The 17,182-nt window shown below is 37.1% G+C and overlaps 1 protein-coding gene across 1 annotated transcript in view; it reads left to right on the top strand.

The window, feature by feature from the left end:
- The window catches only part of COBLL1 (cordon-bleu WH2 repeat protein like 1), a gene marked incomplete at both ends in the record, with an annotated part of 91,930 nt that overhangs the window by 32,581 nt on the left and 42,167 nt on the right, over positions 1-17,182 (top strand).

The raw sequence follows: 17,182 nt of genomic DNA, 5'->3' as shown, positions 1-17,182 counted from the left end.
GCCACCTTGGAGTTCCACATGGATCTGAGCTGGAACTCTTAGTTCAGCATGTTGTTAATCTAGAAAAGCAGCTGAATAATGAGGTGCCAGTTTGGTGACAGTAGAAAGTTATTTGTCATAATGAGAGGAGACGTGACTCTAAAGACTTGCAGAAGGTTTTTACAGAAATAAATGGATAATAAAATGAGATTAAATTCACTTTATATAAATGTAATACAAATCAGTTTGTCGTGTATTAATAAAGGAGTAGAGAAGAAAAGAGAAAACATGATTATGCCACTGTATAAATCCATACTGACAATGCAGCGCACAATTCTCGTCTCTGTCATCTCCAAAAGAAGGTAGTAGAACTGTAGAAGGTTGAGAGAGGATTGACAGGGATGGTTAAAGGTGTGATATGGCTTTCATATAAGGATATAGTGACATGGTCTCTTGGCTCTCATGCTCTTATGTTTACCATTTGTACATGTACTAGTTTGTTGTCTTCTGACTGTTCCAAGTAAGTGAATGTGACATAATTGTAATGATGCTGCATAAAATTCTTAAACCAAATGTTAAATAATGGAAAAATAATTAGCTCCCCACAACCCCCCCCCAATGTCAAGTGATTATACAATATATAATCAACTTACTGTGTTGATGTGTGACTTGCATAAGAAAAACAAGTTCTTGGTCTGCTTCCAAGCTATTTGGAAGCCTCTGTCTATGCTCTCTTCTCCAGTTCTTTTTGATAGAACAAAACTATTTGCCTTTCCCTGGAGACTTGACTGTGTTGATTCATCACAGATGAGATGTCACCTCAGTAGGTGGAAAGCAACTGGAGGAATAGAGTATTTAATGAAGAAGGCATTTCATATGGAAGAATGCCTATTCTTACCCTAGTAATCCAGGTTTCCTGCTATTGTTGCTGCTTTCAGACTCAAGTTTCCCATGGATTTTACTTAAAAAAAATAATCATTACTATTTTTGGGTTAGATTGAATATCAGATAGTTTTTTAAAAAGTCTTTTGTTTATAACAGTGGAGACAATGAGTTCAAAGAGCTCCCAGCTTCACAGATAGGTTTCTATTGGGGATTTTTAAAAAACAGAGAATAATTCTGACCAGCTTTTCCACATGAAGATAATTGATGCACATCTGTTGAGTTTTAACAGTCTGTTGGTCTTTTGGAAGTTTTTTTTGTTTAGTTGTTTTGTTTTCTTCCCCTGGTGCAGAAATACTCAACGGTCTGGGTAATCAGGGATAAGTGAATCTGAAGGTATTAAAGATCTAATAATTAATATTGGGAAGCTCTTGTTTTACTCCCCTCAGTAGGATCTGCAAGTCTTCATAGCTTTTTGGTCTTGGAAACAATTCTGTGGATTAAAGAGCATACATGCAAGAAATAAAATAAATTCCATGTTTATGATCCATTCACATGCATTCCCTTTTGCTGCTAATATAGTTTATTTTCTTTTTAGGGAATGTTGCTAATACAGCAGTGTCAAGATGCGTAATTTAAATACATGCTTTATGGAAAAATGAGAAGCATTTTAAAATTCTAATCCTAAAGTAATTCTAGCAAAACATTCTAATACCTTTCCCTTAACTTTTTATTTCCCTGAATATCTGTAATACCCTGCCTAAGCTCACCTCCTGCACCATCTTTTTAAGTTCTCAACATTTTACATTTCACAAGTGTTCTAGGAACTTAGAAAAAAAAAAATATTAGTAGCCTGTGCTGAATGATATCAGTGGGGGAAAAAGTAAAGTACCCATCTCTGAGATGCAGGGGAAAAAGCCAGGTGCGTACTTGCAGAAATGGAAAAACTTTCTTTCGTTTCAGGTTATCTGCCATCTTGGGCGCTTGCTTATTGCAGTCAATAGTATGAAGTTGTATTGGTGACTCCCTGAATGAAAACCACATGATTTTTCAAGTGATAAATTTACTGCTTAATATGTGAAAGCCATAAGAAGGGAATTGCTAAGTAGATAAACAGTATGTACAATTTAGTACCACAAGATACCAGTAGACTGAAAAAAACCATAGACAAAAAAACCCCAAACCAAACAACAACAAAACCCCCCAACCCTCCCCCCCAAAAAACGCCAAACAAAATGGATATTATTGTGAATATTAATTGAATATTTCTAGGTACAGCCTTTAGACCTGGAGGATAATTAATGCTTCCAAGTGGAATTCCCAAATGTTTTGTTCTGTGTAGGCCATACTAGCCATACAGAATGTGTTGGTTGGTATTTTAGGCAACAATGATACCCTGTCTGCGCTGCAACTTTTACTACTGGTGATCCAGCTGCATCTGCATTATCTCTATCCACAGCTTTTCAGACAATTGAAATTGCTTCAGGGATTTCTATTCTTTGTATTGCTAACTCTTGAAGTTTGGTTGCAGAGTGCAGTTGACTTGGAACAGCAGATTGATCTGATTGTTTCATTCAACCTTACACAAAACTGACATTTCTGCTTTATCTGACGTAATGGGGAGTGGATGCTGATGGCAACACTTCTCAGGTAAGAGAGACTAGATAAGGAATCTTCAGTAATATTGTTCACTCAGCGCACTCAGATGCTATCACAGAGGTGTTACCCTCTCACTGAAGCGGTACACAAGCCACTTCAAAACATTGTGGCCTGATACAGATCTAGGAACAACACTTACCAATGACAGGAATCTGGAGGATGTTGCTGCTGATGATAGTGTTTGCCCAAGAGGAAGCATTATCGTTAAGGACTTTTTTGACTGCATTGCTTCCCATTCCCTGGGCAGACTTAGTGGTAAGCAGTCCTCACGTTTGTGTGTGTTAGGTTTGATTTTTGGGAAGAGGTAAGCAAATCAAGTTTTAAGCAGCTTCTGTTTTTAACTGATAGAGATCAAGCTTCTGTGAAGTATCCTACTCCAAACACTGATAAATTGGTTTTTGTTTTCCTGATAGCATAAATATTGTACTTTATGAAATTGATTTGTCAAGATCTTAAGTTTCAATAATTTTGTAGGTACTACTGATTATCAAATTAACTGGATGTGAATGGGTGTTTGCCTTTGCTGCCTAACTGTTCCGCTGATCACTAAAATTTGCTCACTTGATCTGTTTATCTATTTTAGGGAAAGCTAAAAAGCATGGAGGGAAGGAAGAGTCCTAATTCCAAAACTTCCTATTAAACTTGTCTTGCAAGAATTAAAGGGGCATGGAAAATAGGATTGGATTCTTTTTATAATTTAAAGCCACAGAAGGCATAAGAAAGCTAGTTAATACTGTGTTTTGAATTGGCTGAAGTACATATGTCAGGATTAATGGCTATACAAATCTCTAGATGTACTCTGTAGGCTGTTTGGTCAGGTGGTGGGATTATAAATAGGTAGGCTTACTGATGTCACCAGTAGCACAAGGGAAAAACAACGAGCTTGCTATGCACACACACACTTCATCCCTTCTACATACGTATGCTGTTGAAAGAGATTCACTTGATTTTAATGGAGAAGAAGAACCTGTATTATCTTGGAGGTAAGCAGAAAAGCAGTGTAATCACTTTCAGTAATTCTTCCGTCTAGTTGTTTAGATAATTAGCAGAATGGCTTTAAGCTAAAACTTGTATTATCTTACTGGGTAAAGATAAATACTGACAGTAATTTGTTTGCTATACACAGATAAAAAATTGACCCACAGCGCTGTTCTGGTGACTGTAAATGGGAATTCTGGAGGTGTTTGTTGGTGTAAAGTGACACATATTTTGCAAGACTATTTTCAAGGATGCAAATGTTGATATTTGCACAACATTTGCTTGCTTGTTTGTTTGAACTTGTCCTAACACCTGCTGTGAGGAAAAATATTTACCAATAATTACATGTCTGCAGCAGCATTTAAGTCATTGCTCTTTGAGGGAAGGCAGAATTCAGGTGTAGGGCAGTACATAAATTGCCAGAGCTGAAACGTAGGCTTGAAGAAAGAAAGAAGAATTAATGTCTGTTGTCTTTTCAGAGAAATTATGTAATTCTTCTAGTCCAAGGTACAAATGCTTTCTTTATCGTGTTTCTGGCTCAAAGTTGAGGCTGTATAAAGGCCTGTGAATTTATCCATGTGGATGCATTGCTGAATTTCAGTGGTGCATTTCTGTCTATAGAAGCTGTTTCATATTTTAAGTTGATGATTGGGGCCTAGGAGCTCAGATGAGGTTACTGAGTTTATTTTAAATGAGGAATGTCGTTGTTTCATGCAGACTGCAAGGCTTTTCTAACTTGGATTGTCTTTCATCTGATTTTGATCTAAAATTTTGTTTGTAAAAAAACCTACCTGTTGTTTTTAATAATTTTTAAAAGTCAATGCCTGTAGCATTTATTGTAATAGTCCTTGATGTGTATTCTGTGTATTCCTTGGATATTGTATAACACTTTGTTTTGTCGTGGAAAGCATTAAAACAATTTTGTCGTACCTAAGTAGACTAAATACCTAAATAACTACAAAGTGCCAAGATGCACCTTGCTTACAGCAATAAAGAAAGACTTTAAGAAATCTTGTCAAGTTGATCTTATTGTAAAACTTGCTATGCTTCTGGGACTGAATCATATGTTAATATGTTAAAAACTCAGCAGTGAAAAGTACTGGGTGTAAACGGGATAGTGAAAGTTGAAAAGGATGAGGGGGTGAGTATAGGAGTGTAGTAATTACAGCAGATTATCCATCAGCATAGTTGTATAGGAAAGTTTCCCTACATTCCCCAGAGCAGACTGCTAGTTATGATTGTAATTGTTTTAAAGATTAGTAAGAAGTATTCTTCTCTATTTCCTACTTTATAGTTAATGCTGACATCCTGGGCCATTTTTCAGAAAGAGCAGAGGCTTTCTAATGGAAGTAATGGGTCACCTAAAATAGCTTTGGTACTATCACCATCACTTGGCAAGCCAGCTTTCTTTGAAGAAATAGTATCTTTCCTTCATTGCCTGTTGAAAGGGTCCAGTAAGACATGAATTTAGGGGATTTTGAGTGTGCAGAGGAAAGTGGAGAAGCTTTTTTGTGTAGATGAGTTTGCAGAGGAAATAATAGCATTCATTTGGGGCCCCAAATTGCCAACCAATGAGGGAGTTCAAGTTAAAGTAGGACAAAGGGGAGGGAGCTTCCACTGTCAGTGGCAGCAGAGGTGGCTATGAAACTGCTGGTTGGGTTTATGCTACGAAGAAAGCTGGGACAGGACTTCTGACTGTGCTTTGTACCACCCATCTCCCCTCACGCAGTGAATAAGCGGTCAGGCTTGGACTCTAGCAGCAGCACTGACATCTTAGGAGGTAGTAAGTGCAACCCTATTCCTGAAGGTAAGGAGCTTTGTTTTCTGAGGAGGATACAGGGAGGAGAGTGAGCACTGAGGAAGATGTGGAAGATGAGCAGAAGAACCTGGTGGCAGGTGGGTACTCCAAGCATGTCTACCTAGTTTTGCAAGGAGTGTTAGCCCAAAATGCTCAGTGCTTCTGTTTAGGGAACTAAAGCTGCATCGTTCATGCTTTGGGAGAAACCTGTTTATTACATCCTACCTTTCAGGGTAGTAACTGTCAAGATGCTTCTCTTGCAATCTACTAAAGAAAAACACTTGGTTTTAGTACACTTTTTTCTCTTTACTGTAATGAACTAGGGTGCCTTGTTTGCTCATGTGGTGGTCTGTGTAGGAACTCTTTATCCATTCTTCACGTCACATGGCATCTGTAGGTTATATATATATATTTTAAGCTTCTTGCTCAGGATAGGAAACTTCCCTGCTTCCCATTCCTTTCCAGTGCTTAATGACATACCTGTTCTCCAATTTACTAAACCCTCCTATTTCTTGGTTGTGCAGATGAACAAAACATTTTGAAGTGTTACCAAACTCCACGTAGCTGAAGGACATAACTGCTAAGAGAAGGCTCCTCGTGGCTGAAGAGCTTTCTGCAAGGAAGAAAGCTTGTTCTATTCAAAACATCTGCATGAAGAAAAACCCCAAAACTAATTAGCTGCGGTGAATTCCAAAGTTGCTTTGCTGTGCTTGGCTTAATTATTCTTCCTGTATCTGAATTTCAGTTGGGAAATGGGACAGTCGCAGCTGAGCCCAGCCTTCTATACCAGCAAATAAGAAGAAGGAGTGAAGTTTGTCTTTCCTATTGCTACTGCAGAGCTTCCTAGCTGCTATCCTGCATTATGTTCTCTATTACCCACCCATATCTGCACCCACGTACCTATGTTTGAGGCATGTGTGTATGTGATGAAAAAGGGAAGGGTCCATATTAGCCTCTTTCTTGGCTGCTGTGGTTATGGAATGGCTCTGCTTTTCTTTTCCTTACCCTTCCCAACCTCTAAATCCATCCAGTGCCTGCCTCCAGTGTTATTTCTAAAATGTGGTTTTGAACAGGAGAGAAAAGCAGCAGCAGAAAAGCTCAGATAAATTGACAATTCTTGCCTCTATTGATGTTCAGAATAGCAGCTGAAAATGCCATGAGCAGATCTAGGTATTTCATCTACAGGCTTTGAAAAGACAGTGGTGTTATACCTGCTTTCATGACAGAGAGATAATGGCCAGAAGGGCAGAATCAGGTTTTGCTCTATTTGAGAGCCCTTAATTGAACTTTTCTTACTGCTCATGGGAGAAAAACATCTGTATGAGCATCCTTTTATAGCAGTCCTTGAAAAAGATTTGAGAGTTTGTTCCTAGTGGAGGTAACATACGTTTGCTTGAGTTTTAAGCGTTTGTTAGATTTACAAGTGTATCAAAGGTTAAGCTCCCCCTTTCAGTTCAAGCTGCTCTTTGTTTTCTTTTCCTGTTTATTCAGCCAGTTATATATTACTCAATTACTGTTACAGATTTACTGTTTTCTCTTCCCTGCTGTCCTTTCTTTCTGTCAGGCTGTTTTCATAACTGTAAATACAATAGAGGCTAAATGAGTTGTATGAAGTTTTGAATGCCTTTCAAGTTTTTTCATACTTTATTTTGGTAGTAAATCTGGATTGGTTTGGTTTTTTTATGTTTTATACCTTATGAAAAGGTTGCAAATAGATAGAAGTATCTGCTTACTCAGAGATATGTGGCACATGGGCATGCCAAGTTTGTATTTGTATTTTGTGCTAGCCCTATTTACTTCAGAAATCTAAGTCCTTAACCTCGTTAGAAGCGATGTCGTTGGAACAAATTTTCCATTACACCTCTTATTTTTTTGTTTACTCATTTGTTTTTTAGAAGAAAAGAAAGTTTTGGCACAATAGAATGTGCTGTAAAGGAACTTTTGTATTAGAACACATTTCTATAATTCCTAGTTAACGGTAATAAACTAATTCATAGTATAAGGTGTTTTTTAGCCTCTGTTGTCTGCTCAGATTCTGACCTCTTGGCTGTCTTCGTAACAGCAAGGCAATTTTTACGTCTAGAGAGGAGCTAACTATGTTTTGGTGCATGGCATAAGACAACACTAAGTCAGGCTGTCCATGCTCAGGAGTTGGATAGTCTTTCCCATGTTTTTTCCTATATTTTAAGTGAGTTTGAAAAGGTCATTATAACAGTAGTTATGATTTGGCTTTAAAGGGTAAAGAATGAATAATTTTTCTAGAAAAGTTTTAAATTTGTAATTGTTTTAATCCTGTCCAGTGTTTGTACTGGACTTGTGCTAAGAGGCGCACAATTGAAAACATGCCCCTACCATACAGATTTGTGTTTACATTGCCTCTGAATCGCCCTTTTTTCCTTGTAATGAGAGAAAACATTGCATGAATTATGGCTTGGGTACAGTCTCTTCTGTTTTCAAGACTGCCACTGCCATGGGGACAGACAATCAGACTGGCAAGTGTCTGTTCCAAGTGGTCTGGAGGGAGCTGAAGGATTCATTTGCTGCTTTCTTGCTTTTAGTGTGAACCAGACGTGCGAAGATTCCATTAAGCTTTCACCTTACTGTCATGGTTACCATGCCACTTCCATGATTTATTTCTCTCTAGGATAAGTCTTCCTTAAACAAAATCTTTTCTTCAGAGCTATGGGCTAGTTGGGGGAAGTGGGGGTGAGTGGAGGATAGGGAAGATTGCACACATCCCATTGACTAGGAAAACTTTTTTCTAGTAAGAGCTTTGAAACCATTCAAGGAATGTGTTTTCTTGATCTAATTTATTTATGGAAAGAGAGTGGAATTTATGTTGGGAGAGCTATTTACTTAGTGCCTCATTTCTAGGGCCGTCTTATCTAATATTTTTAAAATACCAGTTTTATTTGCAATTTTAGTCTCCTTTCAGCTGTGGGAATCTGTAGGTAAATGCACTGTGAAATACCCCGTTATCATAAAAGACTTCCAAATTGTTCATTTGCTCCTCTACCTGGAAACTGAACTTAAAATGTGTTTCTGAACTTCATGGTTTTTTGGGTACATACTGAGCCACCTGCTAGACACAATGTCCATACAATATAAGCTCAGAATCTTCCCCAAATAACTAAGCGGATGAGTTCAGAACCTGGAAGCTCATCTTTCTTCATGGAGAAGGTACAGCAAATGTTTTTCCTTTTTTTTGTCCTACATGCATCATAAGCCTGGCTTGAAGGGATAACCTAAGAATGGACAATGCTTGACTCGCATTGATCCAGACCTTGATCTTAACATCCAGGTGGTGCTTTTATAGTAGAAATAAAGAGATAGAGTGTATCAAACAGTGATATTGATCTAGAGATGAAAGCCAGTATCAAGGCTGATAGGCATGTTATATAGATACTGTGAGGCTGTACAGCAAATACTTGGATTGCTTAATGTTAAGGAAAAAATGTTAGAATATTGCAGTATGTTAAAACTAAGTTAAAAGTAATCTTTTTTGCAGCACTTCTAGCAACCCAAATTTTGTGTAGAAACCTTTGTGTCTGACCATAACTTAGTCTAAGGTGAATAGAATGTGACATTTCAACTAGCCAAGCTCCAGTTAAAAATTATTATTTTCGGTTCCACTCAAAAGAAAGGTGCTTCTAATGAGCAGCAGAAAACTGTTCTTTGAACATGATTTTTAACCATTGCTTTGTCAGATATTAAATTAGCTCTAAAAATAAAAATCTAGGAATTTGCATGCCCTGTAGGGAAAATATCCATTGCTGATAATTTAGAAACAAAATTGTAAGTCTTCTAATATGCAGAACAAATCTTAATGTTTTGAAACAGCTTTTCTGTTACATAGCAGAAGTTGTCTGGTCTTAAGGATTATGATTAAGAAAAATATTATTTTAAGACCTTCATTAAAAGCTGAATATTGACAATGTCTCGTATCATTAGAGGGGAGAGCAGTGTACTGCTGAGGAGTTTCTTCTGTGATCCAAACGCACGCATGTGAAAATAAAGTGATCATTGTCCAGAGGAAGACACAATATTATCAGTTTTGTGACTTTTTGGGGGTTGAGTTTTTTTGAGATTCTTGGCAAGTAGTACTGGAATTGAAAGCAAAAGTTGAATGTGCCATTCAAGGCTACCTTCACTGTTTAATTTCCGTACATAAGAAAAATTTAGAGACTGTTTTATGTAAGGAAGGAACAAAGAAGTTGACGGTGTATAAATACAGCCATAGATCATAAGCAAAGGTAAGGATTCATGCTGAGTCTAAAGATTGTGTATCACATATTATAAAAAGGTGAGTCAAAGTCAGGGTGGTTGTGATGCTTTTGGTGTCTGCCATTCTGTGATTCTTGTGTGAGGTGAGATGTCTGGACTCTTCTGTTCCATTGTCTTTACAGCAGATGTACAATGACCAGGAAAAAAGTGGTTTCTGTTTTCTCCTTCACATTTTCAGCATTTTGGTTTCTTTGTTTGGTTTCCTTAGTTTCTCTAGTCTGACGTTTATTTCAAGCTTGGCTTTTGTTTTCCTTGCAGATTGTTGTGGCTAGTTTATCTGAGCCTTTTTCTCTGTTTAGATGTTCATTTGTCTTATTCTCTCAGTTTAAGATCCAAACCCAATATAGGCTCTACCTATAGGCAGTATAGGTAACTTTATCTGATGGAAGGACTCACATTCTCAAATAGCAGCCACTTAACATGGGCTTCTGCTGTAAACCCTGGACTCCATTAAGGGTACTTTTCAGGGGTTGCCTGACTTTTGTGTCTTCATGCCTACCTCAAGGTGAGAATTCCAAGCTGTGATCGGAGGATCCAAGTAGTGAACAGTAATTTGCCAGTGAGTGTGCCATAACGTAAAATATGTTGTATAGGAGCGATTGTATTTTCTCTGGCAGTATTTTGCGATTCCTTATTACTTGATGTTATGAATACATACTTTTGCTGATGCTATTTGGTATTAAATACAGTTGCTGAATAACAAGAAAAATATAGCTGTGCAGAGAGTGTTTTGTTACAACTGTAGAGTAATTTTTGACCTTTTGATCTGAAACTTTAAGCGATTGAAAACAATCTAGAATTTGTATTAAGCAACTTGTTAGAAATGTGTGTGTATGGAGGAGGTCAGGTGCAGCAAACAGCAGTAAAAGGTGGTTAAGATGCAGTGAAGATAGTCACAGGTGATGTTCTCACTTCTATTTTCTGAATGTAACAGTCATTAAGGGGGAGAATCTTATAAAGAAAATAGCCTTTGCTGAAGCCAAATGTAGGGGGGGGTTGTTTTGTTTGTTTGGTGAGAACAGTTCCCATTAATTGGGCAGTGTAAAGTGAAGGAGTTCCAGTCAGTTCTTTTTATGTCAGCTTCAGATTTAGGCTGAAACAAGCCAGGATGGGAATGGATGAATTCAAGATGTCAAAATGTGAAAGAGAAGTCTCTCTGAAAATGAGAAAGGCAGATAATCTTGTATGAAATAAATACTGTTTTAAAGGTGCACTAGCAAGTGGACTCATCATCAGGAATTGTAAAATGTTAAGATAACATGCTGGCAATAACTGCATGTATATGCTGCTGTAGCTATACGTAATACCACACTGTTGACTTTAACTGATTTTATGCAATGTTTCTATGTAATGATGAACAGAAAATGTAGGGACTCAGGAATTTTCCATTCTTTGCTAATAGCACACAGGAAAATAGAAACTCATACATTGTAGGATGTGGGCTATTAAGTAAGGTTTTGCTTTTAAATACAGTTTTTTTAATGAACTCTAATGAAAATATGTATCTTATTACATGTAACTCGTTAAATTCTGTATTTTCACTAATCTCTGGAAGAAGTTTTTCTTTTGTTTTTCCTGTAAGCGACTAGATGCCAAGTATCATATCATAAAGACAGGAAAAAAAACCTTCACATGCATAGAAGATAAGTCCTGTGCTCATATATAGGCTATTTCATTGCTCTGTGGTGGGAGTAAGTGTGGGAAGAGTAATGGTCGTATTTCTTGAGTATTTTAATTTCACTGTATCGCAGAGTTATGCAGAATGTCTTTACAACATCTCTGTAGATACTATAGCAAGAAAAGCCACGCATTCCGTTTCTCAGGCTAAAAGACAAAATACTCTGTATGGAATAGAAATGTCAATGCTATTCTTAGTATTCAGATTAAGAACAATAAAAGTTTCACTAAAAGAAAGAAAACAAAAATATCCATAATTATGGGTGAAGCCAGCCTTTCAGACTGGCCCATAGACAATAGATACTACAGTAAAATACTCAATTTTTTCATGTGTTTGATTATGTAATTATCAAGCCCCAATTTGGGAGCTTCAGCTTGCAAATTAATTTAAAATGTGATTTACTGAATATGTCTTATGAAATATTTTCCCTTCTCCTTTTTGATGTTTCTTTTTTCCTTTTTTATTTTTTTTTAAGAGGTTCTCTCTCTATATGCCCTGAAATTATATATAGCAGTGATTTTTTTGAGTGTCCTGCCTTGATAAACTTAAGCCATAAACTGGACTTTCAGAGCAGATCAAACAGTAATGCTACAGTTGTATCCAAGATTTTTCCTAGCAAGTAAAATTATAGAACCATGGAATCATTTGGGTTGGAAGGGACTTCAAAGGTGAACCCCCCCTGCAATGAGCAGGGACGTCTTTAACTAGATCAAGTTGCCCAGAAACACATCCATCTTGGGCTTGACTGCAGGGATGTTGCATCCATCACCTGTCTGGGCAACCTGTGCCAGTATTTTACCACCCTCATTGTAAATTTCTTTCTCACATCTAGTCTGAATCCTTTAAACTCTTTAGTTTAAAACCATTACCCCTCACCATATTGCAACAGGTCTTACTAAAAAGTCTCTCCCCATCTTATAGCCACCATTTAAGAACTGAAAGGCCACAATAAGGTGTCCACAGCGTCTTCTCCAGGCTGAACAACCCCAACTCTCTCAGCCTTTCATCACAGGAGAGGTGCTCCATCTGATCATTAGTAAGTAATGTTCTTGGTTGAACAGATGCTGTCCAAGATTTCTACTACTATGGTGTAGTAGTGGAACAGCATTATTGTAATAATCAGGAAAGTCTTAAAATACTTACTTGGGATGAAAGATCGAAGGCAAGAATATCTCTAGAAGCTTTATCGCAATGGCCTTTTCCCTCTTGTGATCTTAGAGCTAGATCCTTTTCTGAGTTTGAGTGAAAGTGCTGCTTGTACTTTTGGCATATATAATTTTGTAAAGTTTGATGCAAAAAAAATGCATAGTTGCTGTTTGTATAAACTGGTGTTCTTCATGGTACTGTAAGTACAATTACAAACTTAAGTCTTGTCTGTTATGCAGTAGAAGGTTTTTATTGCACTATGTTTAATGAACTTTTTTAGTACCTGAGAGATGACTGAATATGACCTTTCTTGTCCTAGGTGATTGCTGTAGAATTGCTGTAGATTGCTGAGGGATGATTGAGATGTTGGAGGATAGACCCAAAGTAATTTCAGTGAGAAGGCTATCAGGCTGTCTTTGTATAGTGTCTTGTGTAATTGTGTTCAAAATGGGAAGCTAAGTGCTTGAAAAATTCATACTCCTTGAGATCAGGATTCAAAGAGATGGAATTTTTTTATGCGGTAGCCTTTAGTTGTGCACAAGTTTAGCAGATAGATATCCTCTTTTTTTTTTTTTTTTTTTTTTTTTGGGAGGGGGAAGTGATCCTTGTTGAAAGGAAGTGCTGGTGATAACTGGAATATCTAGGTCACCGTCAGTTCAAGTATTCCCCATTATTTAAAAATGCTTTTCTCTAGTTACTGCTAGTTAAAAATATACTGCTTGTAACTTTCTAATGGGAATTTTATGAAAATCAAATAAATAGAGGCTTTATTTATTTGCTGTGCCAGACCCTTTAATTTAAAAAGGGCTTCCACACATTCAGATTATTGACACTACTTCTTTGGGTTTGCAAGCATGAAATATGCTGAGATACAGCAATGACACTATTCTGTAGCAGTGGGATCTAAAGCATATGAAACAACCTTGCATTGGATTTTAAAAGATGTATTGTTTTTCCTAAGAAAATGATGAAGATTTCTATCTGCATTTGGATGAAAGAATTCTCTAATAGTCTTTACAGGAACTGTCTTCTGCCACAAAGACTGGTGGGAATTGCAGGTGGGACTTCAGAAATTTAAATGGCTAAAGAAGATGAATCAATTCTCTTGGGAAGAATATAATCTTACAAGATGAGGGCTAGCTGAAAGACTTGGTGTAGGTATTGGACCCCACGTGCACTGTAACAAGGGAAATACAAACTCTGTCCAGGCTGCACCAGCCTGTGTTTGTGAAACCCTGTGAGACTATTGCAGGTATCCTTCTTGGCTGCCTTTTCCAGGGCTAGGAAGAATCAGAGAAGAAAGTTTTGTTTGGTTTGGTTTTGTTTCCCCCTGTTCCTGTTTTGTCTTAAGCAATTAGTTAAACAAAAAATGACACTCAAGATACAGCAGCGTAACAGGCAACTGGAATTGTTTATTGTGTAATAAATAGTGGGGGCCTGTCCCTTCAGGTGAGTTCACTGGCAGTTTTAATGTCTGATGTAGGTTGGGTAGTTGATGGAGCTGAGACTTAAAACAAGGAAGGAGTGAGGACCTGAATTGCGTAGGATACTGAAACACAATTTCCAATGGAATTCTTGTTATGACTTATGATCTTACTTGGTTAAAATTTCTCTTTTTAACTCCCTCTGTGTCACAGCTAAATAAGCTGTACTTTGATTCTTACCACAGCTTTCGTTTAGTTCTGTAGTGGTCATGAAAATAAAAAGAATGGGTTTTTTGGTTGTTCTAACACCTTCTAATGTTTATATTAGAAAATTAGAATAGGTCTGCTTGGTTCCTAGCACATCTGGAAGCTATCTGGATATGAAAGATGTTGTGAGTGAGACCATTTACTGAACACCTTTTATCTGATCTCTAAAGGGTTATTTTTGTGTGACTGGAATTTATTCTCTGTTATAGTTGTATATTGTCTTACTAAAAATCAAGGCTTTTCTTCTTTTCAGGAGAAGGAACTACCTTAACCACTCTCTCTGTCTTTTTAGCAAATTCATTAAAAACCAGCAGCTCTCCTGATTTGCTAGGTACCTTGTAGAGCTGAAGAGGCAAGAAAGAACAGGGCTGTTGTTTTTGCTTTACGATGGATAAGTGTTTGAAATGATGGTGTAGACTTGGAGCTACTTAAATAATGCTGGTTTTACTTTTTGGTGTTTGAATAAAATGGTGTCTGGAGGATGCCTTTGTGAGTGAAATCACCTGTGTCAGCTTCTTGAAGGCACCCTAGTGCAAAAGAGGAAGGGAAGGTTTGTAGGTTAAGTCTATCCCTGCAAGTGTATTGCCACCATCCCGTCAACTGCTGATTCTGATTTGCACCTGTAGAAGTAATCATGATAACATGAATTGCTCTTGCTGCCTGATACCATATCTGGGGCACTGGGAGCACAGGGCTTCTGTTACTTGTCAGGCAGCCTTTCCTGTGGCAAGGTAGAGACAAACTCAAGAAACAAAAAAACTGTAAGAGCAAATGTAAATGCTATGGGCTAAGAATGAGAGATGAGGGAATTGGTGAAAAAAAATGAAGAAAAAGATATGGCATCTGGACAGAAAATGAAAGTGTTGGGATTCCTGTAGTTTAAAAAGAGGTTACTGAAAACTTGGCGTACCTTCTGTGAAGGTATACTTGGAGGTTTTACCTCCTTTGTATGGGGCAGGAAACATAAGCATGAGTAACCACAAACATGCAGATGCGCTAGAGATGGGTAGGGTACATGGCTCTGCAGTGGTGTATGTGTGTGGATTCACCCAACCTCATTAGACTGCCTGATCCCACGTGGGTGTGTGTATGTGCTCTTTATAAATACAAGAACTTCATCTATCTAGCTGTTACACATAAGTTTTTTCAAGAGTATATTATCAGTTCTAGCTCTCAACAGTGTAAGTTAGACACTGTAGATGTTAAATACAGCTACATTTTACTTATGTGGACTGTGCATTTATTGATGTGTGTGATTAAGCACTCTCTTGTGATAGTAGAGTTCCAGCAATGCAATTGCATTCATGTGCTTGATGGAAACTAGAGTCCACTAGCATTTGCAAGCTAATCTTTCTGTGGCATGTACTCTTCAAAGATTAATTTCTGAAGTCAGTTGCAATAAACATCTTTTAACAGTCATTAGAAGTCACTTAAAGATGTAACAGCGAGTAAAGAAGGGGATAAGCAGTACCGTTTCATTTTGGGTTTAAGATTGTTTTTTGGTATTTATGTCAGGGCGAGTTTTTATTTTGTTTGTTGGGGTTTTTTAACACCTGTATTGATGCTCTGTATTGGTCAATAATTTCTTTCTGGCAGATGCATGAAAGCTGAAGATCATGCAGAAAGCCTCCAAACAACTCATGGAGGAGTAAAAAGAAATTTGATTAATACATTTTGCAATGTTCACATAACCCAGAACAACCTAAGCAAGCTGCTGTAGAGGCTACAGTTAAATTTGCAGCTAATGCCACACATCTTGAACTGTATGCAGAATGCACCAAAACTAATTTAAAACGTTAGCAGAGAGGAGGTATAAATTTTGATGGCGGATCCTCATTCGGTGTGTTTGGAGGTCTGCGAGCACTCCTGATTAGCTCTGAGAGGCTGTGAATAGTTAATTATTCAGCACGGAGTTCCTAAGTTCAAAACTCTAAGCACTTTTAGCAACAGATCGGTCATGTGAAGTCTTATTAGACAGCCGTCTATTGCAGTGCTGCTCTGGACCTTGTTTCCCCTTCATTGTGAGTGACTTTAAACTTTGTTTTCCCAAGAAAGATGTGTGTTTCTAATCGTTGTACACTAGATCTTTTGTTTTAATTTTGCAGGACAATTATAGAAGCTAATTTCTTTTGTTAAATTAAAAATAAACTTTGCTACAGTTCTAGAATTTAAATTGCAAGCATATTTTTGGAATTATTTTGTGTATTATGTTTGAAATATATTTTAGCTTTCTGTGAATGTGGCTCCATTTGAAAAATCCAAGCTTTTTAAAAGAATATTTATAAAGGATTAAGAAGCACACATACATCTCCACAGGGTGTTTTGTTTCTAATGGTGAAATTCTGAAATACTGTTTCTTCCTTGTTGACAATATTGGTGAATTGTGGAAAGTTACGTGAATAAAAGGGGATGTTGTACTATGTGTTGTAGGACATGAGAGTTCTGCCTTCAGAATTTACTTTAACATAAATATATTAAGAGATGTAGAGAGTTTCCCATTTATACCACTTTGCTTTATTTTTTTTAATTGAAATAAGTGAAACTTACGTATTGATGACTCTTTGCATTCAAGTGTACCCTGGCTTCTCACCAAGATGGCAAAGGATAGCGAGAAAATTAAAATAGGAAATTGGCTTGGGTGAAAGGAAAATATAAAAGCGTATTGTGACTGAAGTGCCAAGAAATATTACAACACAGTAGGACTGGTTATACTGCTATGTTATTACCATAATAAAGTAAATAGATTAAAGCTGGTAGGATTTGTTTGAATGAGTTTAATAATAAAAAGAAGAATTTGGGGAAGAAAAGTGTAATTATTCCTTTTGCCTATCTGTCCTCTCTATTAAACATACTGTCAGTGCTATTTGGCTTCATCCTGAATAGTACAGTTATTTCTGTTTGTACTAATCCAGTAAATCTGTTTGGAGAATGCAGAAATAGGGTCCTTTGCATAACCCAAGGGAGGAAAACAAGTAACTGATTTTTTAGCTTACACTTTTTAAATGTGTATTAAAAACCCTTTTTTGTTTTGGGCTTGATGTTCATTGGGTTGGGTTTTGTTTTATTTTTTGTATGATGGATACCTTA

The sequence above is a fragment of the Psittacula echo genome (genome assembly GCF_963264785.1).
Source record: "Psittacula echo genome assembly, chromosome: 6".
Classification (NCBI taxonomy): domain Eukaryota; kingdom Metazoa; phylum Chordata; class Aves; order Psittaciformes; family Psittacidae; genus Psittacula; species Psittacula echo.
This window is presented reverse-complemented; position numbering and strand designations above follow the sequence as displayed.